The sequence below is a fragment of the Triticum urartu genome, chromosome 7A (genome assembly GCF_056163025.1).
Source record: "Triticum urartu cultivar PI428250 chromosome 7A, HENAU_Tu73, whole genome shotgun sequence".
Lineage (NCBI taxonomy): Eukaryota > Viridiplantae > Streptophyta > Magnoliopsida > Poales > Poaceae > Triticum > Triticum urartu.
In genome coordinates, this window is record NC_141879.1 from 74,026,792 (window position 1) to 74,039,216 (window position 12,425).

Consider the following 12,425-nt stretch of genomic DNA (forward strand, 5'->3'; position numbering starts at 1 on the left):
AAAGTAGGAGCAGCGGTGACATCTTGCATGGTCATGATAGCAAGGCTTGTCAGAGGGTAGCATGTCGATTATGTCGGCAACAACATCGGTACCAAGGGCGAGGGACAAAGAGAACTATTTTCCTGCTCGTTGAAACGAGGTGGACCAATAGGCAAAGTTCTCGTCCATCGGTGGCTCCCGGAATGTCAACAACAATAATAATAGGGTCTTACTGAGAAATTTTACACCGAGGTGTTTACATAAGCAGGGAACTATTACTGCTTAGTCTCATAAATCACAAGAAAGGTTAAACAAAGCAATGGGAAGGAAAAGGTGATTATCATATTAAACAGAACAATGGAAAGGAAAATGTGTTTAAACACATATTACAGGGGCATATTCTTCCCAATGACAAGCAGAGCATGATATCCATGACAGGATATAATGAAGGAAACCCTTGAGGTAAGGGGAGAGAAATTTCATGACATTACCCATACAACGGTGTCTGGATAATTGAGCAAGAAACATTTAGCATTGGGCTCCAAAGGTTCTTGTTGAAAATCGGAGTACCACAGACATGCTTCGAGATAGCATTGACATGGTCTCCAAGCAAGGACAAGAGTTACACTTTCCTCATGAAAGAATGGATAACCTTGCTACGAAGGAAAACTATAAGAATGGGTCCTCCGGCCTGGTGCGCTAGGCATTAAATCACCTTAATGGGTCTTAACTCTTGGAAGAATGTTCCAACCATCAAATCTGACCGAGATTCAGATTTGATTGGTGTCAGGATACCTCAGACTCAGGATGCCGGAGAAGAAAAAGGTGCAACACAAATTGACGAGCTGGTGTTTCAAGATTCTTAGGAAATGAACTATGGAAGCAAGTTCTGAATCAAGAGTTCATCATTAAACCAAGGATATTGTGAGGAGATGGCTGATGGACTCAACGATAATTCATCGGAGTTTCCAAAAACATGGATTTCCACAATTATGTGAACAAGGAGATAATATTGGACATACCGAAGTAGGTAACAAAGTATGTTCGAGGAAAACATCCACGAGTAAACATTGATCAAAACATGCACGTGGAAGGATGGACTAAGTAGCCCGATCGATGTTAGAATGGTAATTCAATAACCAGTAGACTAAGAATCAAGCTATCAACCATTAACTTCAAGCAATAGGGTTGATAAAAGTTTTGAAATTACACATCAAATTTAAATGGCTCGTATCCCAGTTAGAAACAACACAAGGACCAAGATATGAACGGAGATGGCGAGAGGTATTACTATATCAAGAATTCTTAAGAGGTGGTGAAATTCTCACGACATTCCTGTCATAAAAGATGGTAATACTCTCAGGTAAAGAAGAACAATTGCTGGATAGTAAGGAACTCAAAGTATAACACAAAACACGAACAAGTTTGTGTTGAACGGAAGGCAATAAAGTGGTTGATGATAACACAAATCACCGAGGGCAAAGGATGGTATTTCTCATCAAGAATTCGATAGATACCTTGGAAGACCTCAGAATGTTGATGATGATCACAACACATTTGTCGAGAGGTTGCAAGAAGATGTAACCGATCAGCGATGACATCAAGTCAACAGAATGATGAAGCGAAAAGTTATTGGAACCATGGGTACGACACAAACTCGAAATCAAGTTTGCTGTTTAAGGAGAAATGATATGACGAGGAAGATCGACATAAGGTTAGCTCACCGTCGAAATTTGTGCTCCGGGAAGAAGGACTAGGTAGCACAGTTAAAATTTAGCACAAAAATGATATAGCCGACCAAGTTAGGAATGACTTGAAGGATTATTAAACTCGTAGGAAATGAAAATTATTTAGGAGTTATTGAATCGGAGTGCGGAATCGATTCACTTGTCAGTGTTCTCGAGTGACTAATAGCTCAGAACCCCGGGGGAAATCTGAAATCGATGAGAAGCAATACTAGATGAAGACTCATAGGAAGCAACATAGTTCTTTGATATCCTCGAGATACTCGAGGTTATTACTCGAAGGAAGATCGACATAGGGGTTGCGGAGATGTATTGATTCGCAGAAGACTAGTGTCTTCACTTGCTTGAGAAATGGGATCAAGTAGAAAATATGGTCGGAACCAAGATTGCAAAGGATCCATTCGCAGATACCAGATGATATTATATCAAGGCAATAGTTATTATTACAATAAGCTTCCATGATAGGATATACATCGTGTCCATGGGCATGAACACAAAATTCAACGTCGAATCCCACTTCTTCAATGTATAACCTTCCATTCAGCTCTCTTCTTTTGAAAATGACATTAGTTGTTCAAAGTTTTACCTGATACAATACTAAATAAGTATGACCCGTGAAATTTTTCGGGTTCACACAGAGTAAGGAAGGCATAGGTTTAACCCATCGGGGCATCTTATGAACACATACCACAAACTTCAGGAGCGATTAACTCAAGCTCGGGACCAGAGTATGGTTGAAAAAAGCTGGGGATACAATTTACCAAAGGCATTATGTATCTGATGAAATGCTCACAAGGTTAATGAATATGAAGGATAGTGTCAGACAAAATCCAATAAAGGATCTGGTGGTCCATAAGGGATCTGATGTGAGCATCGCTACTCAACCAGAAGAAGAAAGAATGCAAGGAGATCTGATTATAGAAACAACTGACTAATTCAAGCTCAAATGCAACGGGGAATTGAGATTTCCAAATCAAGGGATCAGAAGCCATCGGTCTAATGAAGAATGGATAAGTTGAATAGACTTAGGGGTACAATCGACAACAATTTGATTGTTTGATGCCCAACACATGTTTTGGTGTCTGAGCCAGAAGGATGAATCCTAGGATTTGATTGAGGATTGCGAGCATTCGCAACATTTTGAATCAACACACTCAAAATGATAATGACAAAGGATACTAATTGAATATTGCTGGTCTTAAGGAACGCAACCAAAATGCAAGCACACAATTGTAGAGCAATAGCGGGCAGAGGATTATCGGAAGATCGAGTTTTATTTCGACGTATCTTATGGATCATAAGAACAATGGGGAAAGAACGTATCTCTGTAAGCGTGAGGAATTATCCGTAGGGGGTATTCATGTGGCAAGACTGCAAGGCAGTAGGTACCAAGTATCCTCGAAACAATAGCGAGAATTTCGGGGTATCTTACAATAACAAGATCAACGGGGAATGATTGTATCAATGGCAAGTGCACGTGGTTATCCATAGGGGTTTATCGATGGAAGGGAATTGCTATAGCGATGGCGCAAAGTCTCGAGAGAACATTAGAGAGTATCTTCGGGAACCTTCAGTGCACCGAGCAATCATATTGAGTGTGGGGCTCTCTGGGAAGAAGTGGTTGCAAGAACCTAGAGTCAGAGTTTAGTAAAATCATTTAACCCGAATAGAAGAGAGATTAGAGTCCCAGAGTATAGGTCGAGGAATAAAAGATCCTAATACCACCCAATGGCGACGTGGGCCCGTAAGACACACATGCATGTTAGTAAAAGTTTTGCAATGTATAGACTTGACTTCGACCAAGGAGTGTGGAAGGGGGATTAGTACAGGCAGTCGGCTCTCATACCAACTTGTGACGCCCCCGATTTGACCGTACACTAATCATGCATGCAAATATGTACGATCAAGATAAAGGACTCACGTGAAGATATCACAACACAACTCTAGACACAAATTAAAATAATACAAGATTTATATTACAAGCCAGGGGCCTCGAGGGCTCGAATACATAGCTCGAATACACTGGAGTCAGCGGAAGCAACAATATCTGAGTACAGACATAAGTTAAACAAGTTTGCCTTAAGAAGGCTAGCACAAAGGTAGCAACGATAAAAAAGGCAAGACCTCCTACCTGGGAACTCCTAAACTACTCCTGGTCGTCGTCAACGGCCTGCACGTAGTAGTAGGCACCTCTAGTGTAGTAGGAGTCGTCGTCGACGGTGGCATCAAGCTCCTGGGCTCCATCGTCTGGTTGCAATAACCGGGTATAGAAAGGGGAAAAGGGGGAGCAAAGCTACCGTGAGTACCCATCCAAAGTACTTGCAAGCAAGGAACTACACTACATATGTATGCATTGGTATCAAATGGAAAAGGGGTAGCATATGTCCACTGAACTGCAGAATGCCAGAATAAGAGGGGGATAGCTAGTCCTATCGAAGACTATGCTTCTGGCAATCTCCATCTTGCAACATGTAGAAGAGAGTAGATGGTAAGTTCACCAAGTATCATCGCATAGCATAATCCTACCCGGTGATCCTCCCCTCGTCGCCCTGTGAGAGAGCGATCACCAGTTATATCTGGCACTTGGAAGGGTGTGTTTTATTAAGTATCCGGTTCTAGTTGTCATAAGGTCAAGGTACAACTCCGGGTCGTCCTTTTACCGAGGTACATATCTATTCGAATCGATCAACTTCCCTGCAAGGGTGCACCACATTTCCCAACATGCTTGATCCCCTTTGTCCGGACACACTTTCCTGGGTCATGCCCGGCCTCGGAAGATCAACACGTTGCAGCCCTACCTAGGCACAACAGAGAGGTGAGCACGCCGGTCTAAATCCTATGGCGCATGGGTCTGGGCCCATTGCCCATTGTGTTGGGTTACGTAGTAATTTCCAAAATTTTCCTACGCACATGCAAGATCATGTGATGCATAGCAACGAGAGGGGAGAGTGTTTTCTACGTACCCACGCAGACCGACTGCGGAAGCGATGACACGACGTAGAGGAAGTAGTCGTACGTCTTCATGATCCAACCGATCAAGCACCGAAACTACGACACTTCTGAGTTCGAGCACACGTTCGGCTTGATGACGATCCCCGGACTCCGATCCAGCAAAGTGTCGGGGAAGAGTTCCGCCAGCACGACGGCGTGGTGACGATCTTGATGTACCACAGCAGCAAGGCTTCGCCTAAACTCCGCTACAGTATTATCGAGGACTATGGTGGCTGGGGGCACCGCACACGGCTAAGGAATAGATCACGTGGATCAACTTGTGTTGTTTCTGGGGTGCCTCTGCCTCAGTATATAAAGGAGCCAAGGGGGAGGGGGCCGCCGGCCAGGAGGAGGGCGCAGGAGGAGTCCTACTCCTCCCGGGAGTAGGACTCCCCCCCAATCCTAGTTGGACTAGGATTCCCCGAGGGGGAAAGAGACAGAGGGGGGCCGGCCACCTCTCCTAGTCCTAATAGGACTAGGGGAAGGGGGGAGGCGCGCGGCCACCTTGGGCTGCCCCTTTCTCCTTTCCACTAAAGCCCATTAAGGCCCATATGGTTCCCGGGGGGTTCCGGTAACCTCCCGGTACTCCGGTAAAATCCCGATTTCACCCGGAACACTTCCGATGTCCAAATATAGGCTTCCAATATATCAATCTTTATGTCTCGGCCATTTCGAGACTCCTCGTCATGTCTGTGATCACATCCGGGACTCCGAAAAACCTTCGGTACATCAAAATGCATAAACTCATAATATAACTGTCATCGTAACCTTAAGCGTGTGGACCCTACGGGTTCGAGAAAAATGTAGACATGACCGAGACACGTCTCCGGTCAATAACCAATAGTGGGACCTAGATGCCCATATTGGCTCCTACATATTCTACGAAGATCTTTATCGGTCAGACCGCATAACAACATACGTTGTTCCCTTTGTCATCGGTATGTTACTTACCCGAGATTCGATCGTCGGTATTCCAATACCTAGTTCAATCTCGTTACCGGTAAGTCTCTTTACTCGTTCTGTAATACATCATCCCGCAACTAACTCATTTAGTTGCAATGCTTGCAAGGCTTAAGTGATGTGTATTACCGAGAGGGCCCAGAGATACCTCTCCGACAATCGGAGTGACAAAACCTAATCTCGAAATACGCCAACCCAACATGTACCTTTGGAGACACCTGTAGTACTCCTTTATAATCACGCAGTTACGTTGTGACGTTTGGTAGTACCCAAAGTGTTCCTCCGGTAAACGGGAGTTGCATAATCTCATAGTTATAGGAACATGTATAAGTCATGAAGAAAGCAATAGCAACATACTAAACGATCGGGTGCTAAGCTAATGGAATGGGTCATGTCAATCAGATCATTCTCTTAATGATGTGATCCCGTTAATCAAATAGCAACTCATTGTTCATGGTTAGGAAACATAACCATCTTTGATTAACGAGCTAGTCAAGTAGAGGCATACTAGTGACACTTTGTTTGTCTATGTATTCACACATGTATTATGTTTCCGGTTAATACAATTCTAGCATGAATAATAAACATTTATCATGATTATAAGGAAATAAATAATAACTTTATTATTGCCTCTAGGGCATATTTCCTTCAGTCTCCCACTTGCACTAGAGTCAATAATCTAGATTACACCGTAATGATTCTAACACCCATGGAGCCTTGGTGCTGATCATGTTTTGCTCGTGGAAGAGGCTTAGTCAATGGGTCTGCAACATTCAGATCCGTATGTATCTTGCAAATCTCTATGTCTCCCACCTGGACTAGATCCCAGATGGAATTGAAGCGTCTCCTGATGTGCTTAGTTCTCTTGTGAAATCTGGATTCCTTTGCCAAGGCAATTGCACCAGTATTGTCACAAAAGATTTTCAATGGACCCGATGCACTAGGTATGACACCTAGATCGGATATGAACTCCTTCATCCAGACTCCTTCATTTGCTTCTTCCGAAGCAGCTATGTACTCCGCTTCACATGTCGATCCCGCTACGACGCTTTGTTTAGAACTGCACCAACTGACAGCTCCACCGTTTAATGTAAACACGTATCCAGTTTGCGATTTAGAATCGTTCGGATCAGTGTCAAAGCTTGCATCAACGTAACCTTTTACGACGAGCTCTTTGTCACCTGCATATACGAGAAGCATATCCTTAGTCCTTTTCAGGTATTTCTGGATGTTCTTGGCCGCTGTCCAGTGATCCACTCCTGGATTACTTTGGTACCTCCCTGCTAGACTTATAGCAAGGAACACATCAGGTCTGGTACAAAGCATTGCATACATGATAGATCCTATCGCTGATGCATAGGGAACATCTTTCATATTCTCTCTATCTTCTGCAGTGGTCGGGCATTGAGTCTTACTCAATTTCACACCTTGTAACACAGGCAAGAATCCTTTCTTTGCTTGATCCATTTTGAACTTCTTCAAAATTTTGTCAAGGTATGTTATTTGTGAAAGTCCAATTAAGCGTCTTGATCTATCTCTATAGATCTTAATGCCTAATATGTAAGCAGCTTCACTGAGGTCTTTCATTGAAAAACTCTTATTCAAGTATCCTTTTATGCTATCCAGAAATTCTATATCATTTCCAATTAACAATATGTCATCCACATATAATATCAGAAATGCTACAGAGCTCCCACTCACTTTCTTGTAAATACAGGCTTCTCCAAAAGTCTGTATAAAACCAAATGCTTTGATCACACTATCAAAACGTTTATTCCAACTCCGAGAGGCTTGCACCAGTCCATAAATGGATCGCTGGAGCTTGCACATTTTGTTAGCTCCCTTTGGATCGACAAAACCTTCTAGTTGCATCATATACAACTCTTCTTCTAGAAATCCATTCAGGAATGCAGTTTTGACATCCATCTGCCAAATTTCATAATCATAGAATGCGGCAATTGCTAACATGATTTGGACAGACTTAAGCATCGCTACGGGTGAGAAGGTCTCATCGTAGTCAGTCCCTTGAACTTGCCGAAAACCTTTCGCGACAAGTCGAGCTTTGTAGACAGTTATATTACCGTGAGCGTCAGTCTTCTTCTTGAAGATCCATTTATTCTCAATTGCTTGCCGATCATCGGGCAAGTCAACCAAAGTCCACACTTTGTTCTCATACATGGATCCCATCTCAGATTTCATGGCTTCAAGCCACTTTGCGGAATCTGGGCTCACCATCGCTTCTTCATAGTTTGTAGGTTCATCATGATCTAGTAGCTTGACTTCCATAACGGGATTACCGTACCACTCTGGTGCGGATCTTGCTCTGGTTGATCTACGAGGTTCAGTAGTATCTTGTTCTGAAGTTTCATGATCATTATCATTAGCTTCCTCACTAACTGGTGTAGGTGTCATAGAAACAGTTTTCTGTGATGTACTACTTTCCAATAAGGGAGCAGGTACAGTTACCTCGTCAAGTTCTACTTTCCTCCCACTCACTTCTTTCGAGAGAAACTCCTTCTCTAGAAAGTTTCCGAATTTAGGAATAAAAGTCTTGCCTTCGGATCTGTGATAGAAGGTGTATCCAATAGTTTCCTTTGGATATCCTATGAAGACACATTTCTCCGATTTGGGTTCGAGCTTATCAGGTTGAAGCTTTTTCACATAAGCATCGCAGCCCCAAACTTTCAGAAACGACAACTTTGGTTTCTTGCCAAACCACAGTTCATAAGGCGTCGTCTCAACGGATTTTGATGGTGCCCTATTTAACATGAATGCGGCCGTCTCTAGAGCGTATCCCCAAAACGATAGCGGTAAATCAGTAAGAGACATCATAGATCGCACCATATCCAGTAAAGTACGATTACGACGTTCGGACACACCATTACGCTGAGGTGTTCCGGGTGGCGTGAGTTGCGAAACTATTCCACAATTTTTCAAATGTACACCAAACTCGTAACTCAAATATTCTCCTCCACGATCAGATCGTAGAAACTTTATTTTCTTGTTACGATGATTTTCAACTTCACTCTGAAATTCTTTGAACTTTTCAAATGTTTCAGACTTATGTTTCATTAAGTAAATATACCCATATCTGCTTAAATCATCTGTGAAGGTGAGAAAATAACGATATCCGCCACGAGCCTCAATATTCATCGGACCACATACATCTGTATGTATGATTTCCAACAAATCTGTTGCTCTCTCCATAGTACCGGAGAACGGTGTTTTGGTCATCTTGCCCATGAGGCACGGTTCGGAAGTACCAAGTGATTCATAATCAAGTGGTTCCAAAAGTCCATCAGAATGGAGTTTCTTCATGCGCTTTGCACCGATATGACCTAAATGGCAGTGCCACAAATAAGTTACACTATCATTATCAACTTTGCATCTTTTGGCTTCAACATTATGAATATGTGTGTTACTACTATCGAGATTCAACTAGAATAGACCACTCTTCAAGGGTGCATGACCATAAAAGATATTACTCATATAAATAGAACAACCATTATTCTCTAATTTAAATGAATAACCGTCTCGCATCAAACAAGATCCAGATATAATGTTCATGCTTAACGCTGGCACCAAATAACAATTATTTAGGTCTAATACTAATCCCGAAGGTAGATGTAGAGGTAGCGTGCCGACTGCAATCACATCGACTTTGGAACCGTTTCCCACGCGCATCGTCACCTCGTCCTTAACCAATCTTCACTTGATCCGTAGTCCCTGTTTCGAGTTGCAAATATTAGCAACAGAACCAGTATCAAATACCCAGGTGCTACTGCGAGGATTAGTAAGGTACACATCAATAACATGTATATTACATATACCTTTGTTCACCTTGCCATCCTTCTTATCCGCCAAATACTTGGGGCAGTTCCGCTTCCAGTGACCAGTCTGCTTGCAATAGAAGCACTCAGTTTCAGGCTTAGGTCCAGGTTTGGGTTTCTTCTCTTGAGTAGCAACTTGTTTTCCGTTCTTTTTGAAGTTCCCCTTCTTCTTCCCTTTGCCCTTTTTCTTGAAACTAGTGGTCTTGTTGACCATCAACACTTGATGCTCCTTCTTGATTTCTACCTCCGCAGCTTTCAGCATCGCGAAGAGCTCGGGAATAGTCTTGTTCATCCCTTGCATATTATAGTTCATCATGAAGCTCTTGTAGCTTGGTGGCAGTGATTGAAGAATTCTTTCAATGACGCAATCATCTGGAAGATTAACTCCCAATTGAATCAAGTGATTATTATACCCAGACATTTTGATTATATGCTCACTGACAGAACTGTTCTCTTCCATCTTGCAGCTATAGAATTTATTGGAGATTTCATATCTCTCAATCCGGGCATTTGCTTGAAATATTAACTTCAACTCCTGGAACATCTCATATGCTCCATGACGTTCAAAACATCGTTGAAGTCCCGATTCTAAGCCGTAAAGCATGGCACACTGAACTATCGAGTAGTCATCAGCTTTGCTCTGCCAGACGTTCATAACATCTGGCGTTGCTCCTGCAGCAGGCCTGGCACCCAGCGGTGCTTCCAGGATGTAATTCTTCTGTGCAGCAATGAGGATAATCCTCAAGTTACGGACCTAGTCCGTGTAATTGCTACCATCATCTTTCAACTTTGCTTTCTCAAGGAACGCATTAAAATTCAACGGAACAACAGCACGAGCCATCTATCTACAATCAAACATAAACAAGCAGGATGCTAATCAGGTACTAAGTTTCATGATAAATTTAAGTTCAGTTAATCAAATTAATTAAAGAACTCCCACTTAGATAGACATCCCTCTAATCCTCTAAGTGATTACGTGATCCAAATCAACTAAACCATAACCGATCATCACGTGAGATGGAGTAGTTTTCAATGGTGAACATCGTTTTGTTGATCATATCTACTATATGATTCACGCTCGAACTTTCGGTCTCCGTGTTCCGAGGCCATATCTGTATATGCTTGGCCCGTCAAGTATAACCTGAGTATTCCGCGTGTGCAACTGTTTTGCACCCGTTGTATTTGAACGTAGAACCTATCACACCCGATCATCACGTGGTGTCTCAGCACGAAGAACTTTTGCAACGGTGCATACTCAGGGAGAACACTTCTTGATAATTTTGTGAGAGATCATCTTATAATGCTACCGTCAATCAAAGCAAGATAAGATGCATAAAAGGATAAACATCACATGCAATCAATATAAGTGATATGATATGGCCATCATCATCTCGTGCTTGTGATCTCCATCTCCGAAGCACCGTCGTGATCACCATCGTCACCGGCATGACACCTTGATCTCCATCGTAGCATCGTTGTCGTCTTGCCAAGCTTGTGCTTCCACGACTATCACTACTGCTTAGTAATAAAGTAAAGCATTACATCGCGGTTTCATTGCATACAATAAAACGACAACCATAAGGCTCCTGCCAGTTGCCGATAACTCGGTTACAAAACATGATCATCTCATACAATAAAATTCAGCATCATGTCTTGACCATATCACATCACAACATGCCCTGCAAAAACAAGTTAGACTCCTTCTACTTTGTTGTTGCAAGTTTTACGTGGCTGCTACGGGCTTTAAGCAAGAACCAATCTCACCTACGCATCAAAACCACAACGATAGTTTGTCAAATAGACTCCGTTTTAACCTTCGCAAGGACCGGGCGTAGCCATACTTGGTTCAACTAAAGTTGGAGAGACAGTCGCCCGCAAGCCACCTCTGTGCAAAGCACGTCGGGGGAACCGGTCTCGCGTAAGCGTACGCGTAATGTTGGTCTAGGTCGTCTCGTCCAACAATGCCACCGAACCAAAGTATGACATGCTGGTAGGCAGTATGACTTATATCGCCCACAACTCACTTGTGTTCTACTCGTGCATATAACATCAACATAAATAACCTAGGCTCGGATGCCACTGTTGGGTTACGTAGTAATTTCAAAATTTTTCCTACGCACATGCAAGATCATGTGATGCATAGCAACGAGAGGGGAGAGTGTTTTCTACGTACCCACGCAGACCGACTGCGGAAGCGATGACACGACGTAGAGGAAGTAGTCGTACGTCTTCACGATCCAACCGATCAAGCACCGAAACTACGGCACCTCCGAGTTCGAGCACACGTTCGGCTCGATGACGATCCCCGGACTCCGATCCAGCAAAGTGTCGGGGAAGAGTTCCGTCAGCACGACGGCGTGGTGACGATCTTGATGTACCACAGCAGCAGGGCTTCGCCTAAACTCCGCTACAGTATTATCGAGGACTATGGTGGCTGGGGGCACCGCACACGGCTAAGGAATAGATCACGTGGATCAACTTGTGTTGTTTCTGGGGTGCCTCTGCCTCAGTATATAAAGGAGCCAAGGGGGAGGGGGCCGCCGGCCAGGAGGAGGGCGCAGGAGGAGTCCTACTCCTCCCGGGAGTAGGACTCCCCCAAATCCTAGTTGGACTAGGATTCCCCGAGGGGGAAAGAGAGAGAGGGGGGCCGGCCACCTCTCCTAGTCCTAATAGGACTAGGGGAAGGGGGAGGCGCGCGGCCACCTTGGGCTGCCCCTTTCTCCTTTCCACTAAATCCCATTAAGGCCCATATGGTTCCCGGGGGGTTCCGGTAACCTCCCGGTACTCTGGTAAAATCCCGATTTCACCCGGAACACTTCCGATGTCCAAATATAGGCTTCCAATATATCAATCTTTATTTCTCGACCATTTTGAGACTCCTCGTCATGTCCGTGATCACATCTGGGACTCCGAACAACCT